Consider the following 5,551-nt stretch of genomic DNA (forward strand, 5'->3'; position numbering starts at 1 on the left):
GCAGGACATGTTCACCACATTCCAATTCATCCCCGATGAATCAGACCTGACTCAACTCTAAGCAGTAGCAGGCATGAAAAACAAGCATGAATGAGTAGGCACATCAGGGCTCAAACAACTCCTACTCATGCTAGTGGGTTTCATCTATTTACTGTGGAATGACAGGTCATGCAGAGGATAAAGGGGTTTAGCTATCGCAGCAAGTAACAGATGAATCATTGTTGTCCTAATGCAGTAAAAGAGAGCAAGAGCGAGAGAGTGGGATTTTTATCGGAATGAACAAGGGGGTTTTGCTTGCCTGGCACTTCTGAAGATGATATAGCTCTTCATCGGTGTCATCGATCTCATCGTCGGAACATCGTCTACTGAGAGGGGACAAATACCGACAAACAAGGAAGAAACACAATCAATGCAATGCACAATATGATGCATGATCATGACATGGCAATATGATGTGGTTTGGGCTAATGCAACTAGCAGCAAGTTAAATGGAATTGGTTTGAATCCAGGATTCAAATTCAAACTCCATATGTGAGGGTTTAAATGCCATTTATAAGATTTGTGCTAAACAGCAGCTATAAGTTGTTCTAACATGCATGAAAATGGTACATATGGATAGATTGGATTTTTCTGATCATTTTTCATATATAATTTGTTTCATTTGGAGTTACGGTTGATTTTATATGATTTTTAGAAGTTTAAACTATTTTCTGGAATTTCCTAGATTATTTTTATTCCAGAAAATGATTAATTGCGTCAGCAGCGCGTCGGGGTGACGTCAGCAGAGTCAACATGGCTGGTCCAGGTCAAGCCTGACCTATGGGACCCATGTGTCAGTGACTAACTAAACTAACTTACTTTAATTAGCACTAACCTAGTTTAAACTAATTAAATTTAAACCTAAGCTAGATTAATTAGCCGGGCGGGGCCTGCATGTCATAGACCCAGGGAGGTCAAATCCCTTGGTCAACCGGGGCTAAACCACCGGCGTTGAGTCACAGGCGAGGCCGAGACGGCGGAGGGCATCGGGATTCCTCCTCCGGCGACCAAATGGCCGGCGGAGGACATCTACGCGTAGCCCGGGCTCTCGCGCATCCAAAGCAACAGGCGGCGGCAGCTGGGGTGGCCGGAATCTTTGTCGGCGTCGGCCGTGGCGGCTGCCGGAGCTCGGTTGAGCTTGGGGTCAAGGCTACAACGGCCGTGGCGATGCGGGGTTGGCACCTACGGCTTCTACGCGGTGCGGTGAGGACGTGGGTGTGCTCGATTGGGCGCTACGGTGACTGTGGCCACGACGGCGAGGGGCTCAGACGGCGGCGCGGTTCGTTCTTCAAGGGGGCGACGGCTACAGCAAGAAATCAAGGTGGGGAAGAGGGGCATTCGGAGCGGAAGCTCACAGCGGATCAAACGGAGGGGTCGACGAGCTCGGGGAAGGCTTGGACGACGTTGGAGCATCTCCAGCGATCTCGGAGCCGAAGGTTGAAGACGACGGCGTCGGCGTCACCGCAGGGCTCCCGGTGTTGCTTGGCGCGGTGAGGAGGAAGAGTAGGTCGAGGCGGAGGTTTTGGACGCGTCGGGGAGGCGAGGCGGAGGCGGTGGCCGCGATGGTGGCGAATGGCGGCGACGAACCCGCTCGGGTGGTGCGAGGGAGAGAGCCAGAGGAGGGGAGGATTACGGGAGAGAGTGAGAGGGGCCAAGGGGGGCTGCGGGGTGGCGCCGAGGAGAAGACGCGAGGCGTTGCGGTGGCTAGGCGACGCAGGCAGACAACCTGGTGGCGTGGCGCCCGCGCGCGCCGGTGCGCTCCTCTCTGCCTGCCTGGCGAGAGGAAGCAGGTGGCTGGCCCGGGCCAGCATAGTGCTGGGCCGGCCAGTGGGCTGGCTTGGCTGCCAGGTGAGCGCCAGGTAAGCTCTCCCTCTCTTCTGTTTTCTAATTTGTTTTTGTTTTCTAATTATTTGCCTCTGTTTTGAGCTTAGGAAAAATACCAAGGCATTTCCTAAAATCCTGAAAATATTCATGGACACTTGCTGAATTATTTCAGTGGCCCAAAAATAGTTCCAACATTATTTGAACATTTAAATTATTTATAGAATTTAAATGCCCAAAGTCAAATACAATAAGATTTAATTCAAAAATCCAGAATGGCCTAGAAATATGTGCATCATTTTTAGCAGAGGTTTTCACCTTTAACAAAAATCATGAACTTTTCTAAGGAGCATTTTGGGTTTATTGAAAATATTTTTTAGTTGAACCTAGTAGAATTCATTAGGTGCTAGGGTTTGAACAGCCCCCATTTCAAATTCATTTGAAAGTTAAACATGATGCACACATGAAGGGCTAGCCTACTGCATACCAGGACTAGGGATGTGACAAGACACAAAAATTTTCGACCATTTTTTCGACTGCCCGGACCCACGACTCAAAAAAAACACTATAACGTCGACTGTCTCAAAACACTTGGAAACACCTAAAAATAGGATAGCCAGAATTTTTTTGACAAGTGCATTTTTGGAAAATTTTGGACATAAACAGAGGGTGGTTTCCGGACTCTTTTTTTTGGAAACCAACCTCCTCTACGGAACACAAAAGATTGCTGGAATCCGAAACCTACTTAAACAAGGAAACACGAATCTGGAAACAGATGGATCTTGGAAGCAAACCTAATATGAGATGGACACGGAGTGGTGGTGGTATATGGACTCGGATCATTGGTGATATACGGATTCAGATCGGTGGTGGTATGGACTCCGATCGTTGGTGGTATATGGATTCAGATTGGTGGTGTTATATGGATTCGAATCGGTGGTGGTATATGAATACGGAGCGGTGGTGGTATATGGATTCAGAGTGGTGGCGGATAAACAATGGTGGTAGATGGTAGGGACAATGATGATGGTGCGGCGGCGGTGTGACAACTTATGACTAGAACTCGAAACTCTAAAAGACTAGACGCTAAGACCAGCAACTTCACATGACAATGCAACCGCAGATTCAACAAAGCAAAACCCTAAAAAGATTACGCAAAGGCTCAGATTGGTTCGGATATGATGAACTAATCCTAAATTTTTTTGGCTTTTTCGTGGACTGTAGGTATGAAGAACAGACTCGATCTAAACTACGAAAAACTATAAAAACTCACCGAGCAACCTAGAACTCTGATTCCACTTGATAGAGGCGAAGGTGTCCCGATGTTTCGATGAGATGGTGGCTATCGTTTTCTATGGGAGTCAACCTTGACGATCTGACTAAGAACGTACGAGACGTCGTGCCTTAGCAATCGTCAAACCAACTTCTGAGGGGTTATTGACCACGCCGGAGCATGATCAGCCTGATTAGGAGGATTTGTTTTTCTGCGAGCAAACAAGGAACATGCAAGAAACTAAGATTGCAATCTGGACATTGCGAATATAATAGGAAATCTTTATTAATGAAGGTGGGGTAATGTGACGCCTTTGTCTGGTCATTGAACACAAACGAAGTACGCGAAGTTGCAGCTATGGCGAACTTTTAATCTAAAAAAACCCAAGGTCTAAACAGTGCTCTAAGGGCTGTATATATGGAGGAAGAGGGGGTGAATTTCGTGACCCTTGGAAGAGGGGTCCGAATCCAACCCTATCTCTTGTTTCCCCAAACATACAGTCTCTAAAGATAGCCTATACTTATGTATTTTGAAATTACATGGGCCTGGCCCAATAATAAGGTGATGCAACACCTATAATAGCCTCTGGACTAAATTTGTGAAGTGGCATCTTGTATATTTCGTCCAAGCCTTCATGCACTCATTACGGTGGCTTCATAGTCCTGAGATCATCATTTGAAACTCCATTATATTGTTCCCCTTGCGCATGCCATCATCTCGATGCTTGTTCTTGCTCCATTGCTCATCCTTCTCCAAGCTAGGCCCTTCATTTGTAAGCAAAATAAATCTATCCAATATAGGCAGCATCATATTCTCATGAACATTACAATCATTACCAAGAAACAAAAGTAGCTGGCAATTTAATTGGAGTGAGCGAGCTCTGGTAATTGGTCCAGTATGTATTGCAGCAGGTGATGTGGGTGTAACAATGGTAATTATGTCCTCATCCCGAAGTAGAGCTCCAACCGACGTTCGAGGAGGGCACAACCCACCACCACGCGCCAGGGGCCTGGTGCGCGCCCTGGTGTCTTGTCGTCAGTGTGGGCTCCGTCTATGTTGATTCCACCTCCCAAAATTCACAAATAATCCAAAATAATTCTTCGTAAAATTTTATTGCATTTGGACTTCTTTTGATATGGATATTCTGCGAAACAAAAAACATGCAAAAAAACGGAACAAGCACTGCGCACTGGATCAATAGGTTAGTCCAATAAATCATATAAATTGTTGCCATAAGTATGTGAAAGTTGTATTATATTGGCATGAAACTATAAAAAATTATAGATATGGCAAAGACATATCAGCATCCCCAAGCTTAACTCCTGCTGTCCTCGAGTAGGTAAATGATAAAAAAGATAATTTTTGATGTGGAATGCTACCTGGAATAATCTTGATCATATGTCTAATCATGGCATGAATATTAAGACATAAGTGACTCAAAGAAATACTCTATAATTTGACATAGAGACATCAATACTCAGGCATCCCAACAAACAATCATGTCTTCCCAAATATCAATGCTAAAGAAAGCTATCCCTACAAAATCATATAGTTTTGTCATGCTCTATCTTCTTAACACAAAGTATTTATCATGCACAACCCTGATGACAAGCCGAGCAATTGGTTCATACTTTTTAACGCGCTTTAGCTTTTTCAACCCTCAATCAATACATGAGCGTAAGCCATGGATGTAGCACTATAGGTGGAATAGAGTATGATTATAGGGGTAAATATAGAGAAGACAAAAAAGTAAGAAAGTCTCACATCGACGCGGCTGACCAACGGGCTATGGAGATGCCCATCAATTGATATCAACGTGAGGAGTAGCGATTGCCATGCAACGGATACACTAAGAGCTATAAGTGTATGAAAGCTCAATATGAAAACTAAGTAGGTGCAAGATGTGCTAAACAGATTTGAAGAGGCCATGGAGAAGATAGATGGCATTGAAAAGACGTTCGAAACAAAGCTTGATAACAAGTTTAATGAATTGCTCGCGTGTTTTCCACAACCACTGCCGGCTGCGCCTATTGCACCTCTGCAACGACAACATCAACGCCCCCTTCGGAATCAGTATGGATGAGCGAAGCGTGTTCCTCTTGAGGATGGCCAAACTTCTGGTGCTGCTGCACCTGTTGTTGATGCTTCTTTGGCTCCTGCTACTGCTGCTGTTGGTACCCAGGAGGATGATGAGTATGCGGGCGATTATGAGGATGAGGCTGATCAAAATCAGAACTACGTGCAACCACCAGTACCACCACTAGCAGGTCGACCTCGGGTATATAATCGCAATGGTAGGCCTGCTCCACCACCTCATGTACGAGATAATGACCATATTCCTAAACTGAAATTGAATATTCCACCATTTGAGGGTAGATATGTTCCTGATATATATCTTACTTGGGAGTTAGAAACTGA

This window comes from Triticum dicoccoides, chromosome 4B (assembly GCF_002162155.2).
Source record: "Triticum dicoccoides isolate Atlit2015 ecotype Zavitan chromosome 4B, WEW_v2.0, whole genome shotgun sequence".
In the NCBI taxonomy this organism is placed as follows: domain Eukaryota; kingdom Viridiplantae; phylum Streptophyta; class Magnoliopsida; order Poales; family Poaceae; genus Triticum; species Triticum dicoccoides.